This window comes from Microcebus murinus, chromosome 21, assembly GCF_040939455.1.
Source record: "Microcebus murinus isolate Inina chromosome 21, M.murinus_Inina_mat1.0, whole genome shotgun sequence".
NCBI lineage: Eukaryota > Metazoa > Chordata > Mammalia > Primates > Cheirogaleidae > Microcebus > Microcebus murinus.
In genome coordinates, this window is record NC_134124.1 from 42,100,314 (window position 1) to 42,107,721 (window position 7,408).

At 63.7% G+C, this 7,408-nt stretch overlaps 2 pseudogenes; both read left to right on the forward strand.

The window, feature by feature from the left end:
• Positions 1-3,105: 3,105 nt before the first annotated feature.
• Positions 3,106-3,224, forward strand: LOC142863340 (uncharacterized; annotated as a pseudogene).
• Positions 3,225-7,011: 3,787 nt separating this feature from the next.
• Positions 7,012-7,130, forward strand: LOC142863341 (uncharacterized; annotated as a pseudogene).
• Positions 7,131-7,408: the final 278 nt, after the last annotated feature.

Sequence of the window (7,408 nt, forward strand, 5' to 3'; positions counted from 1 at the left end):
CGGGCTCAAGCAATCCTGCTGCCTCAGCCTCCCGAGTAGTTGGGACTACAGGCATGCACCACCACGCCCGGCTGTGTTTTTCTATATATATTAGTTGGCCAATTAATTTCTTTCTATTTTTAGTAGAGACGGGGTCTCGCTCTTGCTCAGGCTGGTTTCGAACTCCTGACCTGGAGCAATCCGCCCGCCTCGGCCTCCCAGAGAGCTAGGATTACAGGCGTGAGCCACCGCGCCCGGCCCCCCCTGTGTTCTTATTCATATACCTCTCATGTTGTTCCAGCGTATTGTGGGGGTACCAATGTTAAGGTCGGGTGCCTTGCCCTCTCCAAGCCTCCCCCCTCGGGTCAGAGCTTCAAGTGCGCCCATCCCCCAGTCGGTGCGCACCCACCCCATGCCTAATGGATGTGTATGCCCCTCCCCTCCCCCCACCCGCCCGACACCCACCCGATGAAGGTGATTCCTCTCTGTCCACTTAGGCGTCCATCCGTTCGTACCAATTTGCTGGTGAGCGCGCTCACGTGGTGCTCGTGTGTCCATTCTTGGGATACCTGGCCTACTGGAACGGGTTCCAGCTCTGGCCAGGAGAACACGAGAGGCGCCCTCTCACCGCTGCTCCTCACAGCCGAATGGCACTCCGTGGTGTCCACGCGCCACATTTTATTGATGCACTCCTGGATGGATGGGCACTCGGGTCGCTTCCACGTCTTTGCGATTGTGAATTGTGCCCTAACTGTCACCCTAACCCTTACCCAGCCCGTCTCCTCTGCCCCTGCCTGACGCACTCCTCCCCGGCCAGGCCCGTCACTGTCCTGGGCCCCCGCCTGACCGGCTCCTCCCCGCCCGGCCTGTCACCGTCCTCTGCCCCTGCCTGACATGCTCCTTCCCGCCCGCCCGGCCTCTCACCGTCCTGGGCCCCTGCCTGACCGGCTCCTCCGTCGCCTGGGCCTTCCAAGGGCTTGGTGTGGACGCTGCTTCCAGGAAGCCCACCAGAAACCCGGCAGCAGGGTGGCCGCAGCAGTCTCCAGCAGCCGTCCCTAAGTCGCGTGAGTGCGGGGGACGTGCCCCCGCTGTGCCGCGGGGGCCCAGCCTGGTGTCTTCCCTGAGGCCCTGCGGCTGCCGGCTGGGCTGCCGCTCCCCGCAAGGGGAGAGCCGCGGAGGTGGGGACCGCCTCCTGATGGGGACGTACACGCAGCTCTCCACGCAGCTCTCCACGTCGGATTCCGGGGCTCTCTGTCCTGCCCGAAGGCCCAGCTGGCCTGCGGGTCCTTAGAGTGGCAAAAACATCCGAAAACTGAGATTGAGGGTCCGGTGGGTGTCTGCACTTTTGTGCTGGGCACCCCAGGGAGGCCCGGGGGCTGGCTGGACAACGTGGTCTGCTGGGCGGGGGGGTTGGAGGAGCAACTGATGCCCTTTGCACTTTGGGTAGCAAGAGTCTGAGGTGTCTCTGAGCCCTGTGCCCTGTGGGGGGGGGCGGGGGGGGAGGAGGAGGAGGAGGAGGAGGAGGTGGGAAGGGCCGGGGCCTGCAGTCCTGTTCCCGGGGTAGCACGGCAAGTGGCTTCTTCCACAGGCTGCTTGGCCTGGGCTCCCTGCACCTGGGCCTTTGGAGGACCGGCCCTGTGCTTGCCAACACTTCCTGCAGGGACCCAGAGCTGGGAGGTGGCATCTCTCAGCCCTGGGTCGGGCAGAGCCCCAGCGGGCCATGCCCACAACCTCTCTCAGCACCGGTCCCCCAGAAGGCTCCTTTGGGACCAGGATTCTCTTGCGGTGACTCTTTAAGGTCTGGCCCCTGGATGGAGGGGCACCAGGAGTAGAGGAGCAGGAAGGGGAAGGGGGTGGCCATGCGAGGGGACACTTTGAGGCCGAGTCCCAGCTTCAGCCTGATCCTCCTGGGAACCCCGCTCTGAGACAAGGAGCCGGGCTTCGCATTCCCACAGCAGCCAGTCGTGGGCTGAGGACACCTGGGGCGTTGGGAACTCCCTGGCTTCTCCTTGGTTTAACGTCTAGAGCTGCTTGTGAATCGCGCCGCCACACACACCCGAGCGCAGGTGTCTTCCGCACAGACTGCGGGCCTCGCTCTTCTGAACGCCGCTAGCTCGCCACCCACCCACGGGTGAACCTGGTCAGGGTGCTTTCTCTAAGGGGCAGACTCTTTTCCGGGCGGGCTACCGGTGTCTCTGTTTGCTCGTTTCTTTCTTCCATTTCGGGAAAGTCTTCCTTGCTGGGTGTGGAAATCTCCTATGCCTTCCCTCGCCTATTCTGTCAGCTTTCAAATTCTCTTTCAGTTGCCACCCTCACAGATGGATTAGGAAACTCTTTCCGGTGCACTCATTAGTGAAATGACCTCCAGGAAGCTGGAATCCAATATCTAATGGCCGATTTTTAGCGAGTCCACACGCCAGGGTGGTCGGGGTCCAATGCAGCCCTGGCCAGGCCCAGGCCCCTTGGACTGGGCCACAGGAGGACACGGAGGAGGGTCCCGGCCCCCACGAAGCGGTGCCGGCAGTTCTCCACGGGCTTGGGCGTTTTCCAGAGGTAGGAGATGGAGGGGACTGATTTCTTCAGCGCCCCCCAAACCACGCCACCCCACCCCACCCATGGGACACATCCCCAGAGAGAGACGCCCCATACACTGGCTGTGCCCCAGCCCTGGCCCGGGGGAATAGGCGGCAGCCCACCCACAGGGCTAGGGGGCGGGCGCAGCTGAAAGGGGTTGTGGGGGAGGGCGGCCCCTGGCTGGGGTCAAAGGGCGAGCGTCCCGCGCGTGCGCAGTCAGCGGCAGGCAGCGACGCGCTGGGGGTGGGCAGCGGGTAGGTGAAGGAGGCCGGGCGAGGAGACGAGGGGGGCTGGGAGGGCTCCACCTTGGCGAGTCCAGCCGTGGAGGCGCATCTTGTGTGGGTGTGAGTGAGTGTGAGTGTGTGTGTGTGTGTGTGTATAGAGAGACAGCCCCCGCCCCGCCCCGCCCCGCCCCGCCCATCACCCCCGTCCCTGGGAGCCCGCGGGACCCGGCCGGGGAACTCAACCGGCCCGGCCCGGCGCGGGAGGCGGCGGCGGGGAAGCCCAGAGAGGCTCGGCTTCTTGAGCGGGGCAGGGGCGCCCTCCGCCGCCGTCTAGGGCCACACCACCCTGAACGCCCCCGATCTCGTCTGGTCTGGGAAGCTAAGCAGGGTCGGGCCCGGTTAGTACTTGGATGGGAGACCGCCTGGGAATACCGGGTGCCACAGGCTGCTGCTTTTTTTTTTTTTTTTTTTTTTTTGGCCTCTTGTTCTGTCCCCTTTCTGGGAGCGCGGCGGCGGCCCGGGGTGGGGGTCACCCCCACCCTCAGCGCCCGCGCGGTGCCTGGCGCCCCAGCCCGCACCGTGGGGCCTCCTCTTGTCCCAAGCCCCGACACCGCCGCTACGCGGCAGCATGCGTGGCATCTGGACTGTCAGGTCTCAGACCAAAGGTCTGCTCTGTGGGAACCGACACGCTGGAGGAAACCTTGAGAGTCTGAGAGGGGAGGGAGTTCCAGAAGAAGGCCAGGATGTCATTTTGAGGGAGTATGTGACCAGAACTCGTCCCGTTGCTTTTGGGGTTCTATGGGCTACACGCAGGAATCTTTGGTGGTGGCACCTGATGTTGGGGGATCCGGAGTCACACCCAGACCTGCTCCACAGGCCTCCTTTTACTTTTCTCTTCGGATTCATTATTTTTAAAAAGTGTCTCTTACCTCTAGGATTGCATTTTCTTTTCTCTCTCTCTTCAAGCAGATGATGGGAGTACAAGTATTCAGGTGACATGTCACGCCCGTGCCCCCCTCCCCCCTGCGTTCTTTTTTTTTTTTTTTTTTTTTGAGACAGAGTCTCGTTTTGCTGCCCAGGCTAGAGTGAGTGCCATGGCGTCAGCCTAGCTCACAGCAACCTCAATCTCCGGGCTCAAGCAATCCTGCTGCCTCAGCCTCCCGAGTAGTTGGGACTACAGGCATGCACCACCACGCCCGGCTGTGTTTTTCTATATATATTAGTTGGCCAATTAATTTCTTTCTATTTTTAGTAGAGACGGGGTCTCGCTCTTGCTCAGGCTGGTTTCGAACTCCTGACCTGGAGCAATCCGCCCGCCTCGGCCTCCCAGAGAGCTAGGATTACAGGCGTGAGCCACCGCGCCCGGCCCCCCCTGTGTTCTTATTCATATACCTCTCATGTTGTTCCAGCGTATTGTGGGGGTACCAATGTTAAGGTCGGGTGCCTTGCCCTCTCCAAGCCTCCCCCCTCGGGTCAGAGCTTCAAGTGCGCCCATCCCCCAGTCGGTGCGCACCCACCCCATGCCTAATGGATGTGTATGCCCCTCCCCTCCCCCCACCCGCCCGACACCCACCCGATGAAGGTGATTCCTCTCTGTCCACTTAGGCGTCCATCCGTTCGTACCAATTTGCTGGTGAGCGCGCTCACGTGGTGCTCGTGTGTCCATTCTTGGGATACCTGGCCTACTGGAACGGGTTCCAGCTCTGGCCAGGAGAACACGAGAGGCGCCCTCTCACCGCTGCTCCTCACAGCCGAATGGCACTCCGTGGTGTCCACGCGCCACATTTTATTGATGCACTCCTGGATGGATGGGCACTCGGGTCGCTTCCACGTCTTTGCGATTGTGAATTGTGCCCTAACTGTCACCCTAACCCTTACCCAGCCCGTCTCCTCTGCCCCTGCCTGACGCACTCCTCCCCGGCCAGGCCCGTCACTGTCCTGGGCCCCCGCCTGACCGGCTCCTCCCCGCCCGGCCTGTCACCGTCCTCTGCCCCTGCCTGACATGCTCCTTCCCGCCCGCCCGGCCTCTCACCGTCCTGGGCCCCTGCCTGACCGGCTCCTCCGTCGCCTGGGCCTTCCAAGGGCTTGGTGTGGACGCTGCTTCCAGGAAGCCCACCAGAAACCCGGCAGCAGGGTGGCCGCAGCAGTCTCCAGCAGCCGTCCCTAAGTCGCGTGAGTGCGGGGGACGTGCCCCCGCTGTGCCGCGGGGGCCCAGCCTGGTGTCTTCCCTGAGGCCCTGCGGCTGCCGGCTGGGCTGCCGCTCCCCGCAAGGGGAGAGCCGCGGAGGTGGGGACCGCCTCCTGATGGGGACGTACACGCAGCTCTCCACGCAGCTCTCCACGTCGGATTCCGGGGCTCTCTGTCCTGCCCGAAGGCCCAGCTGGCCTGCGGGTCCTTAGAGTGGCAAAAACATCCGAAAACTGAGATTGAGGGTCCGGTGGGTGTCTGCACTTTTGTGCTGGGCACCCCAGGGAGGCCCGGGGGCTGGCTGGACAACGTGGTCTGCTGGGCGGGGGGGTTGGAGGAGCAACTGATGCCCTTTGCACTTTGGGTAGCAAGAGTCTGAGGTGTCTCTGAGCCCTGTGCCCTGTGGGGGGGGGCGGGGGGGGAGGAGGAGGAGGAGGAGGAGGAGGTGGGAAGGGCCGGGGCCTGCAGTCCTGTTCCCGGGGTAGCACGGCAAGTGGCTTCTTCCACAGGCTGCTTGGCCTGGGCTCCCTGCACCTGGGCCTTTGGAGGACCGGCCCTGTGCTTGCCAACACTTCCTGCAGGGACCCAGAGCTGGGAGGTGGCATCTCTCAGCCCTGGGTCGGGCAGAGCCCCAGCGGGCCATGCCCACAACCTCTCTCAGCACCGGTCCCCCAGAAGGCTCCTTTGGGACCAGGATTCTCTTGCGGTGACTCTTTAAGGTCTGGCCCCTGGATGGAGGGGCACCAGGAGTAGAGGAGCAGGAAGGGGAAGGGGGTGGCCATGCGAGGGGACACTTTGAGGCCGAGTCCCAGCTTCAGCCTGATCCTCCTGGGAACCCCGCTCTGAGACAAGGAGCCGGGCTTCGCATTCCCACAGCAGCCAGTCGTGGGCTGAGGACACCTGGGGCGTTGGGAACTCCCTGGCTTCTCCTTGGTTTAACGTCTAGAGCTGCTTGTGAATCGCGCCGCCACACACACCCGAGCGCAGGTGTCTTCCGCACAGACTGCGGGCCTCGCTCTTCTGAACGCCGCTAGCTCGCCACCCACCCACGGGTGAACCTGGTCAGGGTGCTTTCTCTAAGGGGCAGACTCTTTTCCGGGCGGGCTACCGGTGTCTCTGTTTGCTCGTTTCTTTCTTCCATTTCGGGAAAGTCTTCCTTGCTGGGTGTGGAAATCTCCTATGCCTTCCCTCGCCTATTCTGTCAGCTTTCAAATTCTCTTTCAGTTGCCACCCTCACAGATGGATTAGGAAACTCTTTCCGGTGCACTCATTAGTGAAATGACCTCCAGGAAGCTGGAATCCAATATCTAATGGCCGATTTTTAGCGAGTCCACACGCCAGGGTGGTCGGGGTCCAATGCAGCCCCGGCCAGGCCCAGGCCCCTTGGACTGGGCCACAGGAGGACACGGAGGAGGGTCCCGGCCCCCACGAAGCGGTGCCGGCAGTTCTCCACGGGCTTGGGCGTTTTCCAGAGGTAGGAGATGGAGGGGACTGATTTCTTCAGCGCCCCCCAAACCACGCCACCCCACCCCACCCATGGGACACATCCCCAGAGAGAGACGCCCCATACACTGGCTGTGCCCCAGCCCTGGCCCGGGGGAATAGGCGGCAGCCCACCCACAGGGCTAGGGGGCGGGCGCAGCTGAAAGGGGTTGTGGGGGAGGGCGGCCCCTGGCTGGGGTCAAAGGGCGAGCGTCCCGCGCGTGCGCAGTCAGCGGCAGGCAGCGACGCGCTGGGGGTGGGCAGCGGGTAGGTGAAGGAGGCCGGGCGAGGAGACGAGGGGGGCTGGGAGGGCTCCACCTTGGCGAGTCCAGCCGTGGAGGCGCATCTTGTGTGGGTGTGAGTGAGTGTGAGTGTGTGTGTGTGTGTGTGTATAGAGAGACAGCCCCCGCCCCGCCCCGCCCCGCCCCGCCCATCACCCCCGTCCCTGGGAGCCCGCGGGACCCGGCCGGGGAACTCAACCGGCCCGGCCCGGCGCGGGAGGCGGCGGCGGGGAAGCCCAGAGAGGCTCGGCTTCTTGAGCGGGGCAGGGGCGCCCTCCGCCGCCGTCTAGGGCCACACCACCCTGAACGCCCCCGATCTCGTCTGGTCTGGGAAGCTAAGCAGGGTCGGGCCCGGTTAGTACTTGGATGGGAGACCGCCTGGGAATACCGGGTGCCACAGGCTGCTGCTTTTTTTTTTTTTTTTTTTTTTTTTGGCCTCTTGTTCTGTCCCCTTTCTGGGAGCGCGGCGGCGGCCCGGGGTGGGGGTCACCCCCACCCTCAGCGCCCGCGCGGTGCCTGGCGCCCCAGCCCGCACCGTGGGGCCTCCTCTTGTCCCAAGCCCCGACACCGCCGCTACGCGGCAGCATGCGTGGCATCTGGACTGTCAGGTCTCAGACCAAAGGTCTGCTCTGTGGGAACCGACACGCTGGAGGAAACCTTGAGAGTCTGAGAGGGGAGGGA